Below are 19,312 nucleotides of genomic sequence, written 5' to 3'. Positions count from 1 at the left end.
ACTTCAATGCAAAAAACGCCACCCGTCGACTTCAATGCAAAAAACGCCTCCCGTCGACTTCAATGCAAAAAACGCCTCCCGTCGACTTCAATGCAAAAAACACCTCCCGTCGACTTCAATGCAAAAAACGCCTCCCGTCGACTTCAATGCAAAAAACGCCTCCCGTCGACTTCAATGCAAAAAACGCCACCCGTCGACTTCAATGCAAAAAACGCCACCCGTCGACTTCAATGCAAAAAACGCCACCCGTCGACTTCAATGCAAAAACCGCCACCCGTCGACTTCAATGCAAAAAACGCCTCCCGTCGACTTCAATGCAAAAAACGCCTCCCGTCGACTTCAATGCAAAAAACGCCTCCCGTCGCCTGCAATGCAAAAAACGCGGAGCGGAAGATTGGCGACAAAAAACAAAACAAAACATGATATCCCCCTAAAATGACAATTTTGATTCACGCTGAAGCACGTGTGCCATTAACACTGCAAAGCCGCACTGCTAGCCATTGCACACAATGAGGTTATTTCCAACAATCGAACCCTCCCGTCGACTTCAATGCAAAAACACCTCCCATTGACTTCAATGCAAAAACGCCTCCCATTGACTTCAATGCAAAAACGCCTCCCATTGACTTCAATGCAAAAACGCCTCCCATTGACTTCAATGCAAAAACGCCTCTCATTGACTTCAATGCAAAAACGCCTCCCATTGACTTCAATGCAAAAACGCCTCCCATTGACTTCAATGCAAAAACGCCTCTCATTAGCAGTTTTGCCGTGAATCACATCGCGGAAAGCCTATCTATACAAGATGTCTTTTTCAGTTTTGAATGGAACCGGAAATGTTTAGAAGCTCTGCCTGGTGTCACTGCTGCGTGTCCCCACTGGGTAGATTTCCCCTCACTTCCTGTCCAGATCACACAGAACATGAACAGCAAACAGTGACCCAGACAGCAACAAAACGCCGGCGGCTGTAACCCTCCCCCACTCCAGCCAGGACTACATTAAAATTAAAAAAAAAAAAAAAATTGACCGGAACTTCACTTCAAGGAAACCGCACAGTCCGGGATTTGTAGTCAGGACCGGAGGACAAGGGGTGGGCAGGAGGGGCGGCTGCCCTGGGCGCTGTGGCATCATGTGAGGCGGGGGGGGGGGACCACAAGGATATTGGGGGGGGATTTGTGTTGGGAGGGGGAATTTTGGGGATGGCAGGGGGTAAGAATTGTTCTAGGATGGGAAATATGGGGAGGTGATGTGGGGGGATTTGTGCTGGGAGGGAATTTTTTTTAATGGAGGGGACTAGTAGGGCTGATTGTGGGTATTATTTGTCCTAGGAGGGGGAATTGGGGGGGGGGGGGTTATGTGCTAGAATGTGAGATTGGGGGAGGGGAATATGTGCTGGGGGGGATTTGGAGTGTGGGGGGGGGGGGGGAATTTGTGCTAGGATGTGGTATTGGGGGAAGGGAATATGTGCTGGGGGGGGGGGGGGAATTTGTGCTACGATATGGTATTGGGGGAAGGGAATATGTGCTGGGGGGGATTTGGAGTGTGGGGGGGGGGGAATTTGTGCTAGGATGTGGTATTGGGGGAAGGGAATATGTGCTGGGGGGGGGGATTTGTGCTAGGATAAGGTATTGGGGGAGGGGGATTGGAGTAGGGGGCATTTGTGCTAGGATGTGGTATTGGGGAGGGGAATTTGTGCTGGGGGGTGGTTTGGAGTGGGGGGGGGCATTTGTGCTAGGATGTGGTATTGGGGGAAGGGAATTTGCACTGGGGGGGGGGAAATTTGTGCTAGGATTTGGTATGGGGGGGGGGGAATTTGTGCTGGGGGGGGATTTGAAGTGGGGGTGGAGAGGATTTGTGTTGGGAGGGAAATGTGAGGGGATTTGTAGTCAGGGCCGGGACAAGGGGTGGGCGGGGAAGAGGCTGCCTTCGGCACTGTAGCATTATGTGAGGGCGGGGCACCACAAGGAGATGGGGGGGGGGATTTGTGTTGGGAGGGGGAATTTTGGGGGTAGCAGGGAGTAAGAATTGTTCTAGGATGGGAAATTTAAGGAGGTGGGGGCTAGGAGTGGTCATGTGTTGTGAAGGGGGGGGAGAGGATTTGTGCTAGGAGGGGGGATTTGGGGTCATTGTGCTGGAAAAGGTGGTGATATGGTGGGGGGGAGGGATTTGTGCTGGGAGGGGAGGGGATTTACATTAGCAGGGCTGATTGTCGGTATTTGCTGTGGGGGGGGGGATTTGTGCTAGGATGTGGGATTGGGGGAGGGGAATTTATGCTGGGGGGGGGTAAACTTGAGGGATAGAGGACTTGTTCAAGAAAGAGTAATTTTTTTTTGGGGGGGGGGCATATGAGGAGAGAGAATTTGAGATGGGGGGGGATAAAGATTTGTGCTGGGAGGGGGGATTTCAGCAGGGGGGGCTGGATTTTTACCGGGAAGAGAGGGCATTACTGCCTAGAGGGTAAGCATGCAGATTAGTGCTCGACTTTTTTATTTTTTTTGGGGGGGGGATCTGTACTGGGGAGATGGGGGTGCAAATATTTATGCTGGGAGGGGGATTTCAGCAGGGGGCTGGATTTGTACTGGGAGGAGGGGAAATGTATGCACATTAGATTATTTTTTTTTGGGGGGGGGGAATGTTGCTGACATAATGCTCATACATCTTTGGTGGGGGGGGCATGTTGGCCCCGGGCTGTGTCCCGGCAGGGTGTGCAGCGCCCCCTATTGGCCGTATAACACGGCGCTCGGTGATTGGACGGACAGGAAGGTTCTCGTCACTCAGTAACAATTGTAACTTTGTGATCCATCGATTTCCTACAGCGATGCAAATGATCTGATGGAAAGGAAATATTGTCATGTCACCACGGCAACCGCTCAACCATTCTTCACAGCAGCCAATCAGATCCATGGGATTTGTTTAAACAAATAAAACAAAAAAAACAAAAGTCTCTTCTAGTCCAGAAGACAAACTCCAGATATCAGGAAAGGAAATCTCCCCATTGTGGGAGGGGCAGAGACACCAACTACTGCAGGAAATCTCCCCATTGTGGGAGGGGCAGAGACACCAACTACTGCAGGGAAATCTCCCCATTGTGGGAGGGGCAGAGACACCAACTACTGCAGGGAAATCTCCCCATTGTGGGAGGGGCAGAGACACCAACTACTCAGGGGAAAATCTCCCCATTGTGGGAGGGGCAGAGACACCAACTACTGCAGGGAAATCTCCCCATTGTGGGAGGGGCAGAGACACCAACTACTCAGGGGAAATCTCCCCATTGTGGGAGGGGCAGAGACACCAACTACTGCAGGGAGATCTCCCCATTGTGGGAGGGGCAGAGACACCAACTACTGCAGGGAGATCTCCCCATTGTGGGAGGGGCAGAGACACCAACTACTCAGGGGAAATCTCCCCATTGTGGGAGGGGCAGAGACATCAACTACTGCGGGGAAATCTCCCCATTGTGGGAGGGGCAGAGACATCAACTACTGCGGGGAAATCTCCCCATTGTGGGAGGGGCAGAGACATCAACTACTGCGGGGAAATCTCCCCATTGTGGGAGGGGCAGAGACACCAACTACTGCGGGGAAATCTCCCCATTGTGGGAGGGGCAGAGACACCAACTACTGCAGGGAAATCTCCCCATTGTGGGAGGGGCAGAGACACAAATTACTGCGGGAAATCTCCCCATTGTGGGAGGGGCAGAGACACAAACTACTGCAGGGAAATCTCCCCATTGTGGGAGGGGCAAAGACACAAACTACTGGGGGAAATCTCCCACAAACCCCCGTGCCTCGCCCATCACCCGACTACTCCGGTCGTTCTATTTCTGTTTCTTGGCATGGAATCCTCTGCGCGGCGGTCTGTCTCTGGCGGTCTGTCTCTGGCGGTCTGTCTCTGGCGGTCTGTCTCTGGCGGTCTGTCTCTGGCGGTCTGTCTCTGGCGGTCTGTCCCTGCGACTTGACACCGGCCAGGAGCTGAGCGCAGCAGACATGAGCCTCCCATCAATATGTCATAGTCATCCTCTATAGTGGGGGAGGGGCTTCTCCTACCGCCTGACACAATGTAACCAACACATCCTCCATAGACTTCAATATTCTGAAGGCCAACTTCAGCCTCGCGGAGACCTGGCCGCCCTTTACTCTAAAAATACCCAAATTACTCAGCGAGGGGCGGAGCCGCCCAGATGGTGCCCCGGCGACACGCAGATTAACCTTTACACTGCCAGCACAGCCAATACAGCTTAAAGGATCAATCCACTCCACAAACAACATCCCGGAGAGTGAATGTGAAACCAAAAATGACATTTAAAATGGAAGTATAGTGAAGGCGATATTATTATATTCCTCACGATTCATTGCAACACCATGGAAGGTGACAACCTCCACGCTGTGCCTACGGCAGTGCGGGGGCAGCACAGCGGGTAAGTGGTTAGCACTTCCACCTGATACCACTAGGGTCATTGGTTCAAATCCCAACCACGGCACCACCTGCCTGGAGTTTGCATGTTCTCCCTGTGCCTGTGTGGGTTTCCTCCAGGTACTCCAGTTTCCTCCCACACTCCAAAGACATGCTGGTAGGTTAATTGGCTCCTGTCTACATTGTCCCTAGTATGTGTATGTATGAATTTTTGTGTTAGGGGCCTTAGATTGTACGCCCCTCGGGGGCGGGGACTGATGTGAATGTACAATATATATATATACACACACACATACTGCTCAAAAAAATGAAAGGAAGACTCTGAAAACCCATCAGACCTCAATGGGGACGAATCTCCTGCTGGATCTCTATACTGACATGGACGGGGGATGGGTTAGGAATGTAAGGACGCCCCATTGTTGGATGGAAATTAAAATGATGGACCTACAGAGGACTTAATTCAAAGACACCCCGAAAATCAAAGTGAGGAAATGATGCAGCAGGCGAGTCCATTTGGCTGAAATGTCATTGCAGCAACTCAGAATGGTCCTCAGTAGTCTGTGTGGCCCCCACATGCTTGTGTGCATGCCTGACAACGTCGGGGGAGGGTCCTAATGAGACCACGGATGGTGTCCTGGGGGATTTCCTCCCAGATTAGGACCAGAGCATCACTGAGCTCCTGGATAGTCTGAGGTACAACCTGGAGGCGTCGGATGCACCGCAACATGACATCCCAGAGAGGTTCTATTGGATTTAGATCAGGTGAGCGTGGGGGCCATTCAATGGTATCAATTCCTTCATCCTCCAGGAACTGCCTGCATACTCTCCCCACATGAGGCCAGGCATTGCCGTGCACCGAGAGGAACCCACTGTACCGAGAGGAACCCACCGCACCGAGCGGGAGGAACCCGGGGGCACACCGCACCGGGAGGAACCTGGGACCCCCTGCACCAGCGTAGGGTCTGACAATGGGTCCAAGGATTTCATCCCCGTACCTAATGACAGTCAGGGTGCCATTGTCTAGCCTGTAGAGGTCTGTGAGTCCCTCCATGGATATGCCCCCCCAGACCATCACTGACCCACCACCACAACGGTCATGCTGAACCATGTTACAGGCAGCAGAACGTTCTCCACGGCTTCTCCAGACCCTTTCATGTCTGTCACATGTGCTCAGGGGGAACCTGCTCTCACGTTACACACGTTCCTAACTCCAGAAACCACTAAACAGCTCATCCACTCCCTCATCATATCACGACTCGACTACTGCAACTCCCTCCTCACTGGCCTGCCTCACCACAGGCTATCCCCACTTCAGTCGGTCCTGAATACGGCTGCCAGACTCATTCACCTTTCCAACTGCTCCATCTCCGCCACCCCCCTCTGCCAATCCCTCCACTGGCTCCACCCCCCTCTGCCAATCCCTCCACTGGCTCCACCCCCCTCTGCCAATCCCTCCACTGGCTCCACCCCCCTCTGCCAATCCCTCCACTGGCCTCTACTCAGTGTCCTCCACCCCCCTCTGCCAATCCCTCCACTGACCTCCACTCAGTGTCCTCCACCCCCCTCTGCCAATCCCTCCACTGACCTCCACTCAGTGTCCTCCACCCCTCTCTGCCAATCCCTCCACTGGCCTCCACCCAGTGTCCTCCACCCCCCTCTGCCAATCCCTCCACTGGCTTCCAATTGCGCAACGGATCAAATTCAAAATCCTAACACTGACGTACAAACTGTCCACCATACTGCCCTGAACTACATCACCGACCTAATATCCAAGTACCACCCAACACGCACACTCCGCTCCTCACAAGACCTCCTTCTCTCTAGTTCCCTGGTCTCCTCCTCCCATGCCCGCCTCCAGGACTTCACCAGGGCATCCCCCATCCTCTGGAACTCCCTGCCCCAACCCATCAGATTATCACCTACTCTCCTCTCCTTTAGGCGCACCCTGAAAACCCACCTCTTCAGGGAAGCCTACCCCACCCCCTGCTAACTTGCCGACCTCCTCCACTCTTCCTACCACTCCATCCCCCACAGCTACTCCTCCTGTGCCACCATCCCCTCCCTCCTAGATTGTAAGCTCCAAGGAGCAGGGCCCTCGATCCCCTCATGTTTTGCATTGTATTGGTATTGTTCTGTCACATGTTCTGTCCCCCTTTGTAATGTACAGCGCTGAGCCAACTATTGGCGCTCTATAAATACTGTATAATAATCTGTGAAAAGCACAGGGTGCCAGTGGTGGACCTGCCAATTCTGGGGTTCAATGGCCAATGCCAATCCAGCTCTATGGTGCCGGGCAGTGAGCACAGGGCCCACTAGAGGAGATCGGGCCCTCAGGCCACCCTCATGAAGTCTGTTTCTGATTGTTTGGTCAGAGACATTCCCACCAGTGGCCTGCTGGAGGTCATTTTGTAGGGCTCTGGCAGGGCTCATCCTGTTCCTCCTCCACAAAGGAGCAGATACCACTCCATAGGTGTGAACCTAGACTTGAACTATAAGGAGTTGATGGCGGAGCAGTGTGGACAGCTGTGACAATTTTCTGACATTTTTCTGACCTGACACTTCTGTACAGATAAGGAGCTGTGGTCTCACAACCACTGAGGAGCTTTAATTGTTCCCACGCATCTTATTTATTATTCATCCTATTAATTGTGTTCCGGTTTACATTCCCATCATTGTGGGCGGAGCACAAGGCGATTTAAACATGCTTGGGACAAACAGAGATCTATATTCAGACAAAAAGGTACAAAAAAAAAGGGAAAAAAAAAAGGGAAGAAGAAGGGGCAGACTAGATGGACCATGTGGTCAGTTTCCGCCATCACTCCTGTGTTTCCATTATTTCATGGAAAAAACAAAATTGCTGACAAATCCTCTCTAAGGTTCCACAACAGAATAAAAGTCCTGGTTGGGAAATCCTCCGGCGTGCCGGACGTGTGACACAGAGGAGAGAAAAGCCAAACTCCCAGGATAAAACACCCCTCCCAGCCCGTATATGGAAATCCTCAGACCGTGACGTCTCCTACAAATAAAGCTGGGTGAAGGTGGAGGAAGAAAAATGAAAAAGTTCCCTAAAGTTTTACTTACAAGTCACATTTTCCATATATATAGAAATCATTTTTTTTTTACAAAAAACAAATAAATAAAAAAAGACATCTCCTCCCAGCGACATTCATAAGACCAACGCAGCCTGCACACTCACTGGAGGGAAATCTCCCCATTGTGGGAGGGGCAGAGACACATTACTGGAGGAAATCTCCCCATTGTGGGAGAGGTAGAGAAACTATTGAGGGAAATCTCCCCATTGTGGGAGGGGCAGAGAAACTACTGAGGGGAAATCTCCCCATTGTGGGAGGGGCAGAGACAAACTGCTGGGGGAAATCTCCCCATTGTGGGAGGGGCAGAGACACACACTACTGCAGGGAAATCTCCCCATTGTGGGAGGGGCAGAGACTAACGGAGGGAAATCTCCCCATTGTGAGAGGGGCAGAGACTAACTACTGGAGGGAAATCTCCCCATTGTGGGAGGGGCAGAGACACAAACTACTGAGGGAAATCTCCCTTTTGTGGGAGGGGCAGAGACACAAACTACTGCAGGGAAATCTCCCCATTGTGGGAGGGGCAGAGACACACCAGACAATTAGATCCCTGAACTGCCTCACCCAACCTGACACCTAGAGATAAAAAGGTGTCAAAACGGAGCTCCAGCGCACAGCCTGTGATTAACAGTCTCAGCTCTGTTCCTGTGTGTGTGGATCCCTTCCTTTCAATCAGCTCTCACTGCGCTCTGCAGAGTGTAACTTCAGGTCTCCGCCCCGTTTTCTGAAAGCTCAGCCAAGCTGTATAAATTCTGCACTTTGAATGGATGTAGAGGGGAGAGGGCTACAGATAAACAGGTACAACGTATGTATCGCTTGAGGCCAGGCACTTCACTGAGTATATTTAAGGGGCACATACACATCAGCAGCCTTGCCCCGCACAAAGTCTATGGCGTTCTTGCACTGCGCAGTGCGTTCCAATGTACTATAATGCTTTAGAGAATTAAATGGAAGTTACAGAATAAGAAGAGAGGGCTGCGATGCGTAATAACAATACATTACAGCGCACATCCACAACGCACACAGGCGCTGGAGAGAGAGGAGTTCTGTGTCCCCTGAGGCCGATTTCCATTCCCTTCCTGTCCTGGGGGACACAACAGGAGGATGACGTCATCACGTAGGCAGTGGTCACTGGAGCAGGCGTCTCCATTGGATTTGTGTAACTTAATTACTGTTTTGGTGACAACTGTAACATTTTAGATTTCCCATTCATTCCTGTCCTGGAGGCAAAGCAGGAAGTGAGTGAAAATCTCTCAAAAGGCGATACCTCTGAAAAGCGATACGCAGCTTGAAAATTATATGCTGCCTCCTGGATAGCTTGTGCAGAGGACAGAGCTGTGGGAGGGGCCCAGAAGCACCACCCACTACTAAATACCACAGTAGAGGGCGGAGACAAGACCAGTCACCCTGGACAAGGAGAGAGCACAGAGCTGTGGGAGGGGCCCAGAAGCACCACCCACTACAGAATACTACAGAAGGGGGTGGAGACAACACCGGTCACCCTGGACAAGAAGAGAGAGCAGAGCTGTGGGAGGGGCACAGAAAGCACCACCCACTACAGAATACTACAGTAGGGGGCGGAGACAAGACCAGTTACCTTGGACAAGGGGAGAGAGCAGAGCTGTGGGAGGGGCCCTGCAGGCTCCACCCACCACAGGCTGCTTGGAGAAAACTACAGGAGGGGGCAGAGACAAGGCCAATCACCCTGCACAAGGAGAGATAAAAGGTGTGGGAGGGGCTCAGCAGGCTCCACCCACTACAAGCTGCTTGCAGAAAACTTTAGGAGGGGGTGGAGTCAAGACAAGTCACCTTGCTCAAAGATGGATAGGTGTGGGAGGGGCCCTGCAGGCTCCACCCACGACAGGCTGCTTGCAGAAAACTCCAGGAGGGGGCGGAGACAAATCCAGCCATCCTGCACAATGATAGAGGTAGAAGAGCTGTGGAGGGGCCATCAGGCTCCACTCATTATGGGCTGCTAGCACAAAACTACAGGAGGGGGCGGAGACAAGACCAGTCAACCTGCACAAGGAGAGATAGAAGGTGAGGGAGGGGCACAGAAAGCTCCACCCACTACAGGAAGGGGCAGAGACAAGACCAGTCACCCTGCACAAGGAGAGATAGAAGAGGTGTGGGAGAGGCTCAGCAGGCTCCACCCTCTACAGGAGGGGGAAGAGACAAGACCAGTCACCCTGCACAAGGAGGTATAGAAGAGGTGTGGGAGGGGCTCAGCAGGCTCCACCCTCTATGGCCTGCTAGCAATAAACTACAGGATGGGGCGGGGTCAAGACCAGTCACCCTGCACCAGGAGAGAGCACAGAGCTTTTGGAGGGGCCCTGCAGGCTCCACCCACTACAGGCTGCCTGCAGAAAACTACAGGAGGGGGTGGAGTCACGACCAGTCCCCCTGTACAAGGAGAGAGCAGCAGTGAGCGGTCTTTATTCCAGGAAGCCTCACACTGGATGACTGCCCAGATCTGGAAGGAATACACAGAGATCACCGAGATTCTAGAAGAAGTCACATGACTGATGGATTTAGAGGATAATTACTTATCCCGGAGTTCCGCTTTAAATCCGAGACCAGCGCTCAGACTAAGCCAATTAGCGGTGAACCGGCACAAACTCAGACTGGTCGGTAATTAGCCGGCTCTCTGGGTGCGTCTGTTGTGGGATCCTCTTTTTCACCGCTGGGAGGGATATTTGTTGAATATGATTCACAGTATGATGTGAATGTAATAACAAACATTTCCTCAGGCTGTTTACTTACAGGAAACACTCCCCCCCCCCCCCCCCCCCCCCCCCCCCCCCCCCCCCACGAGCCACGACTCAGAACCGTGAAACCAGCAGCCTTCACCGATACTGCTGGCCGCAGTCCCACCACTGACCATGAACATGGCTGTGAGGACCCCGTAACAGACTCCCCCCCTCGGGGATCCTTTCATCAGAGACCAGAGTAACAGAAACCCCTGCTCAGCGCTGTACTGGACCGCCACGCAGACTACAGAGGCCACGTCAACCACATTGTGGCAGTCACTTCACACCTGAACTACAAAGTCATCAATCTGCTGCAGGCAGGAGGAAGCATTCTCTCAGTCTCTTCTCACCCAATGAGCAGACTGCAACTCAGTAACAAGTCATAGGGCAAGAGCAGGGGTGTACTTACCACAAGGCAAACAAGGCATTTGCCTAGGGCGGCATTTTTCAGGGGAGGGGGCAGCACTGCCCCCTGGAAGAAGAGATAGAAGAAGGGACACACATGGCACGGGGACCTGGTGGGAACCGAGAGAGACTGCGGACTGCTTGACAGTGCATGTAGAGCCTGACTCTCGTTCCTGGGGATGTCCAGAGCTGTGGAAGGGAATGTCTCTCTCCCTCTTGCCGTGGGGGGCTAGTGTATGGTGGGGCGATGGTAGTAGAAGGCTCTCTCAGGTGGGGGGACAGGGGTGTTGTTGGTCATATCAATCTCTCTCTGTGGGGGGGGCAACCTAAATACAGCACTGGGCGAGAGGTTGCAGCAGGGGGCTAATCTGTTTCGGACATTTGTGAACACAGCCAGGAACTGCCCAGGAGCCACGAGCCGACATCTCAGTCCAAGAAGTAGATGGTGACCATTGATGATGCCTGAATAAAGATGGCGCCGTCTTTCCAGAGAGAAAAGCACACAAAGACATTGTTGCGGGGGGGGGGGGGGGGGGGGGGAGTACTGCGACTTCTGTTAGAGATATTAAATACCTAGAAGTGTAACACAGACACGTCACTTAGAATGAAAAATGATTTCTAGTGCTAGGTCCACTTTAATGTATCCCGTGGATTAAGAAAGTCCAGAACATTGCGGCCATTAGTGGAAATCAATACGACTCTTAGCAAATGGTCAGACAGAGACTGAACGGAAAAATTCGATAACCGTCCTCAGGAAACGCTCACTCAGATCAAACAAGAAAATTACATTCCATAGACCTGCCTACATAACTGGTGGATCTGAATCGTGACACATCTGTGTGGTGACAACTTTTCAAAAGGGTCCAAATTCCTTCCACGTGCATTGCACTGTAACCTGGCCTCTCTCAACCTTTCTAACATGAAGGAAGCTTCGAAGGACCCCCTTCCATTGGCGGCCACGGGGAGAAGGACCCACTTCCGTTGGCGGCCACTGGGAGAAGGACCCACTTCCGTTGGCGGCCACTGGGAGAAGGACCCACTTCCGTTGGCGGCCACTGGGAGAAGGACCCACTTCCGTTGGCGGCCACTGGGAGAAGGACCCACTTCCGTTGGCGGCCACTGGGAGAAGGACCCACTTCCGTTGGCGGCCACTGGGAGAAGGACCCACTTCCGTTGGCGGCCACTGGGAGAAGGACCCACTTCCGTTGGCGGCCACTGGGAGAAGGACCCACTTCCGTTGGCGGCCACTGGGAGAAGGACCCACTTCCGTTGGCGGCCACTGGGAGAAGGACCCTCTTCCGTTGGCGGCCACTGGGAGAAGGACCCTCTTCCGTTGGCGGCCACTGGGAGAAGGACCCCCTTCTGTTGGCGGCCACGGGGAGAAGGACCCCCTTCCGTTGGCGGCCACTGGGAGAAGGACCCCCTTCCGTTGGCGGCCACTGGGAGAAGGACCCCCTTCCGTTGGCGGCCACTGGGAGAAGGACCCCCTTCCGTTGGCGGCCACTGGGAGAAGGACCCCCTTCCGTTGGCGGCCACTGGGAGAAGGACCCCCTTCCGTTGGCGGCCACTGGGAGAAGGACCCCCCTTCCGTTGGCGGCCACTGGGAGAAGGACCCACTTCCGTTGGCGGCCACTGGGAGAAGGACCCACTTCCGTTGGCGGCCACTGGGAGAAGGACCCACTTCCGTTGGCGGCCACTGGGAGAAGGACACCCTTCCGTTGGCGGCCACTGGGAGAAGGACACCCTTCCGTTGGCGGCCACTGGGAGAAGGACCCACTTCCATTGGCGGCCACTGGGAGAAGGAACCACTTCCGTTGGCGGCCACTGGGAGAAGGACCCTCTTCCGTTGGCGGTCATTGGGAGAAGGACCCTCTTCCGTTGGCGGTCATTGGGAGAAGGACCCACTTCCGTTGGCGGCCACTGGGAGAAGGACCCACTTCCGTTGGCGGTCATTGGGAGAAGGACCCCCTTCCGTTGGCGGTCACTGGGAGAAGGACCCCCTTCCGTTGGCGGCCACTGGGAGAAGGACCCCCTTCCGTTGGCGGCCACTGGGAGAAGGACCCCCTTCCGTTGGCGGTCATTGGGAGATAGATCCTCACACATTGGTTGTCATTGGACAAAGGTCTCCTTTACATTGGCACTCAGTAAAAAGAATGCTCCTGACAGATGATAAAAAGATTATTGAGGTCAATGATTACTGATCTGAAAGGCACAGAACTGCTCTAAGAGCCCATAGCAATCTCTGAATAAAAGCCAGGATTCCCGGGAGCCTTGGTTGAGAAAAGCTTTTTTAACATAATCCACACATACACTTCATTGTCCAAACCCTCCATCGCAAGCCAAAACTTTTTTCTGGAAAGGAAAGAACTGCTGTCAGTTTTTTTTTTCATCACGCTGTATCCCTGCTGAGGAAATTTCAACTACTGCGTCAGGGGATGGTCAGAGACTGTAGACAAACTACGGGAGATGGTCAGAGGCCTACAAGCAAAACACAGGAGATGGTCAGAGACCGAAGACATGGTACAGGAGATGGTCAGAGACCAAAGACATGGTACAGGAGATGGTCAGAGACCAAAGACATGGTACAGGAGATGGTCAGAGACCAAAGACATGGTACAGGAGATGGTCAGAGACCAAAGACATGGTACAGGAGATAGTCAGAGACCAAAGACATGGTACAGGAGATGGTCAGAGACCAAAGACATGGTACAGGAGATGGTCAGAGACCAAAGACATGGTACAGGAGATGGTCAGAGACCAAAGACATGGTACAGGAGATGGTCAGAGACCAAAGACATGGTACAGGAGATGGTCAGAGACCAAAGACATGGTACAGGAGATGGTCAGAGACCAAAGACATGGTACAGGAGATGGTCAGAGACCAAAGACATGGTACAGGAGATGGTCAGAGACCAAAGACATGGTACAGGAGATGGTCAGAGACCAAAGACATGGTACAGGATATGTTCAGAGACCAAAGACATGGTACAGGAGATGTTCAGAGACCAAAGACATGGTACAGGAGATGTTCAGAGACTGCAGACATGGTACAGGAGATGGTCAGACACTAAAAACATGGAACAGGAGATGGTCAGAGACTGCAGACGTGGTACAGGAGATGGTCAGAGACTGAAGGCATAATACAGAAGATGGTCAGAGACTAAAGACATGGTACAGGAGATGGTCAAATATAGCAGACATGATAAAGGAAATGCTCAGAGACTGAACACAAGGTACAGGAGATGGTCAGAGCATGAAGACATGGTACAGGAGATGGTCAACGACTGCAGACGTGGTACAGGAGATGGTCAACGACTGCAGACGTGGTACAGGAGATGGTCAACGACTGCAGACGTGGTACAGGAGATGGTCAACGACTGCAGACGTGGTACAGGAGATGGTCAACGACTGCAGACGTGGTACAGGAGATGGTCAACGACTGCAGACGTGGTACAGGAGATGGTCAACGACTGCAGACGTGGTACAGGAGATGGTCAACGACTGCAGACGTGGTACAGGAGATGGTCAACGACTGCAGACGTGGTACAGGAGATGGTCAACGACTGCAGACGTGGTACAGGAGATGGTCAACGACTGCAGACGTGGTACAGGAGATGGTCAACGACTGCAGACGTGGTACAGGAGATGGTCAACGACTGCAGACGTGGTACAGGAGATGGTCAACGACTGCAGACGTGGTACAGGAGATGGTCAACGACTGCAGACGTGGTACAGGAGATGGTCAACGACTGCAGACGTGGTACAGGAGATGGTCAACGACTGCAGACGTGGTACAGGAGATGGTCAACGACTGCAGACGTGGTACAGGAGATGGTCAACGACTGCAGACGTGGTACAGGAGATGGTCAACGACTGCAGACGTGGTACAGGAGATGGTCAACGACTGCAGACGTGGTACAGGAGATGGTCAACGACTGCAGACGTGGTACAGGAGATGGTCAACGACTGCAGACGTGGTACAGGAGATGGTCAACGACTGCAGACGTGGTACAGGAGATGGTCAACGACTGCAGACGTGGTACAGGAGATGATCCACGACTGCAGATGTGGTACAGGAGATGATCAACGACTGCAGACGTGGTACAGGAGATGATCAACGACTGCAGACGTGGTACAGGAGATGATCAACGACTGCAGACGTGGTACAGGAGATGATCAACGACTGCAGACGTGGTACAGGAGATGGTCAACGACTGCAGACGTGGTACAGGAGATGGTCAACGACTGCAGACGTGGTACAGGAGATGGTCAACGACTGCAGACGTGGTACAGGAGATGGTCAACGACTGCAGACATGGTACAGGAGATGGTCAGGGACTGCAGACATGGTACAGGAGATGGTCAGAGACTGCAGACATGGTACAGGAGATGGTCAGAGACTGCAGACATGGTACAGGAGATGGTCAGAGACTGCAGACATGCTAAGGGAGATGGTTAGAGGTCTAAAATAACAAAAAAAGCTATAGGAGTTTTTGGTGACTATACACCAGGGGTCTCCAAACTTTGTAAGCAAAGGGCTAGTTTATTATCCTTCAGACTTTAGGGGGGATGGACCGAAAAATATCCTGCAATGACCGGAATAAACAATGCCCCATCTTTGGTATTAGTTAGAGGAATTGTGCCCCATCGTTTGTGTAATTGGGGGAAATTGTGCCCCATCATTGGTGACATTGGACTCCATTCTTGGCATCACTGGGATGAACTGTGCCCCATCATTGGCATCACTGGGAGGAATTCGTTGGTGTCAATGGAATAAATAGTGCCCCAAGGGCCAGATAAAATCAAGCCTCATTCGGGCCGCAGTTTGGAGACCACTGCTGTAGACATACTACATGAACTGGTCAGAGACTGAAGACACGGTGCAGAAGATGGTCAGAGACTTAGCAATCACTGCTATTACAGCCTCTTTAAGAAAATGACTTGTGCAGCATTTATTATTTCTCTCGACAAGATCCATTCTATCGGGTCTGCAGGCTAAACTAACAACATAAAAAGAGATCAGGGATTGCAGCACAGAAACAGTAACATTGTGAAATCAATCAAACCACTTAACTGCTACATCCAATCTCTTAAATAGTCTCACTGAACACCAGAACAGCCCCCTGTCTGCAGGGGCCCCAAGGACTGCAGAGGTAGTAACAAGGGGTTACATGTGGCCCCGGCCACAGGTTGGACACCAGAGAGCCCACAATAATAGACCCAAATGGGGAAAATTCTGCAGATGATTCTCCAAACCCGAAAGGAGGAGGTTTCTCCAGAGAGCAGAATTGGCTTCTGAAGTGTTATGAATGTTTCTGTATTTACTATTTATAAAGTTCTGTATCAATAAAGCAAAACACACCCAGCTGTGACCCGATCCTTCACCGACACCCCATAATATCACCAATCACAGTGTATAGAATAGAATACAAAGAACAGAACTAGATACAAATAAACACAAAGTGTCACTATGACAGCCGCAGAAGTTGTCTCCTCCACCTAACCCGACAGTGACCCGTCCGCCCCTCCATCTGAACCGACACGGTGACCCGTCCGCCCCTCCACCTGAACCGACACGGTGACCCGTCCGCCCCTCCACCTGAACCGACACGGTGACCCGTCCGCCCCTCCACCTGAACCGACACGGTGACCCGTCCGCCCCTCCACCTGAACCGACACGGTGACCCGTCCGCCCCTCCACCTGAACCGACACGGTGACCCGTCCGCCCCTCCACCTGAACGACACGGTGACCCGTCCGCCCCTCCACCTGAACCGACACGGTGACCCGTCCGCCCCTCCACCTGAACCGACACGGTGACCCGTCCGCCCCTCCACCTGAACCGACACGGTGACCCGTCCGCCCCTCCACCTGAACCGACACGGTGACCCGTCCGCCCCTCCACCTGAACCGACACGGTGACCCGTCCGCCCCTCCACCTGAACCGACACGGTGACCCGTCCGCCCCTCCACCTGAACCGACACGGTGACCCGTCCGCCCCTCCACCTGAACCGACACGGTGACCCGTCCGCCCCTCCACCTAAACCGACATAGTGACCCATCCGCCCTGAACTCTGCTATACCCAGACTGCCCTCCTAGGGGGATTCCAGCCGGGTGAGTCACCCCATTCCAGGCACATGTATCCTGCGATCCCCACAATACAGGGGAAGAATGGAGTCACAGGCACATGGCAGAAAGACACCCAGTGATGCCCCCAGCATTCCAGATGTGCCACCCCCAGACAGGGTAATAATAAAGGAATTATGGCTGGAGAGCCCCAGACACAGTACATAGGATGATAGCCACTGCGCCCTCACAGCCCTGATCTGCCCCTCTGCACCCTCTGAGCTACCCTTTACCTCCCAAACCTACTGTTCTGCCCTCTGAGCCACCCTTCTGCCCCCTTCACTCTGATCTGCCTTTCTAATTCCAAATCTGCCCCTCTGCCTCCTGATCTGCCCTTCTACCCTCATCTACCCTGCTTCTCTTCCCTCTGATCTGCCCCCCCAACACAAACATAGCTGCCCTTCTTCTCTCTGAATGCCACCTTACCCTCTAATTGCCCCTCTACCCCCTGATCTGTCGCTATAACCTCTGATCTGCCCCCCTACCCACTAATCCACCCCTCTATCCCCTGATCTGCCCCCCTACCCACTAATCCACCCCTCTATCCCCTGATCTGCCCCCCTACCCACTAATCCACCCCTCTACCCCCTGATCTGCCCCCCTACCCACTAATCCACACCTCTACCCCCTGATCTGCCCCCCTACCCACTAATCCACACCTCTACCCCCTGATCTGCCCCCCCTACCCACTAATCCACACCTCTACCCCCTGATCTGCCCCTCTACCCTCTGATCTGTCCCCTCTACCCCCTGATCTGCCCCCCTACCCACTAATCCACCCCTCTACCCTCTGATCTGTCCCCTCTACCCCCTGATCTGCCCCCCTACCCACTAATCCACCCCTCTACCCCCTGTTCTGCCCCTCTACCCCCTGATCTGTCCCCTCTCCCCCTGATCTGCCCCCCTACCCACTAATCCACCCCTCTACCCCCTGATCTGTCCCCTCCACCCCCTGATCTGCCCCCCCTACCCACTAATCCACCCCTCTACCCTCTCATCTGCTCCTCTACCCACTTATTTCCCCCCCTACCCCCGATCTGCCCCCCCCGAATCTCTCACCGTCTGTGGCGGACATCTCTATGAGGGTCTCCTCCTCCTTCTTCCCGGAGCGGATCATTGTCCCGGCTGTCCCCGCTCTGCACCCCGGAGAGGACAGCCAGGAGCCCGGAGATCACCGACCGACTGCCTGCAGGAGGAGCGGGAGGAGCACACCGCCCCTCCCCCATCCTCCTCCCCTCCCCCCCATCATCACCTCCCCCATCCCAGACAGATCTGCTCCGGTCTGTAGGTCGGGCTGTGTGTGATCTTCCATCATCGCCTCTCCGCCTTCTATATCAGCGGACATGGAGATACAATGTATCAATATTACTGCTACATGTTGGATCGCAGCCCCTCCCCCCCACTGAGCATAGAATATACAATGTATCAATATTACTGCTACATGCTGGACCGCAGCCCCTCCCCCACTGAGCATAGAATATACAATGTATCAATATTACTGCTACATGCTGGACCGCAGCCCCTCCCCCACTGAGCATAGAATATACAATGTATCAATATTACTGCTACATGTTGGATCACAGCCCCTCCCCCACTGAGCGTAGAATATACAATGTATCATTAATACTACAACAGAGTATATAGAATGCTGGATCTCAATTCCCACTGAGCATAGACTGCTGCATTGTAGATTACTGATAGAATATACAGATACAATCAGGGGCGGACTGACAACTCATGGGGCCCCTGGGCAATAAGGGATCATGGGGCCCCTGTGTCCTCGCCCACACTCAACCCACACCCAAAATAGCCTATGAAAGGTACCAGAGGCTTCTCATGGGGCCCCCTATTGACCTGGGCCCTCGGGCACTGCCCGAGTTCCCAAATGGTCAGTCCGCCCCTGGATACAATGTATCATTATTAATACAACAGAGTATATAGAATGTTGGATCGTAGCCCCTCCCCCTCCACTGAGCATAGACTGCTGCATTGCAGTGCTGGGATAGAATATACAGATACAATGTATCAGGGTGTATATAATGCTAGATGATAGCTCCCCCTTCTCCCACCTCTGAGCATTATGCTGTCCCTGTGTAGCAATGTTTATATACAATGTATCAATAATACTACTACAGGGAATGTTGGATCATAGCCCCTCCCCCTCCACTGAGCATAGACTGCAGCATTGTACTACTGGGGTAGACTATACAGATACAATGTATCATTATTAATACAGCAGGTGTGTATAATGCTGGATCATAGCCCCTCCTCGACCCCCCCCCCTCCCCCATCGAGTATCATACTGTCCCTGTGTAGCAATATTTATATAGAATGTATATCGATAGAAAATGTACACCAATCAGCCATAACATTATGACCGCTGACAGGCAACATGAAGAAAGTTGATTATCTCATGGAAATGACATCTGGAAGTGGGCGGGATATATTAGGCAGCAAGTGAACATGTTGTCCCTGAAGTTGATGTGTTGCAAGCAGAAACAATAGGCAAGTTTTAAGACATATCG

At 52.9% G+C, this 19,312-nt stretch overlaps 1 long non-coding RNA gene across 2 annotated transcripts in view; it reads right to left on the bottom strand.

The window, feature by feature from the left end:
• The window catches only part of LOC149429120 (uncharacterized), a 57,331-nt gene extending 39,344 nt beyond the window's left edge, over window positions 1-17,987 (bottom strand). For both annotated transcript variants that reach the window (XR_016310606.1, XR_016310607.1), the window contains exon 1: window positions 17,847-17,987. This is a non-coding gene — a long non-coding RNA (uncharacterized LOC149429120). The remainder of the gene's footprint in view (window positions 1-17,846) is intronic.
• Window positions 17,988-19,312: the final 1,325 nt, after the last annotated feature.

The sequence above is a fragment of the Staurois parvus genome, unplaced genomic scaffold, assembly GCF_062004578.1.
Source record: "Staurois parvus isolate SC_StPar_1 unplaced genomic scaffold, SC_StPar_1.0 ptg002792l, whole genome shotgun sequence".
Lineage (NCBI taxonomy): Eukaryota > Metazoa > Chordata > Amphibia > Anura > Ranidae > Staurois > Staurois parvus.
The sequence above is the reverse complement of the archived record's forward strand: the minus strand, read 5'-3'. Positions and strand labels throughout refer to the sequence as shown.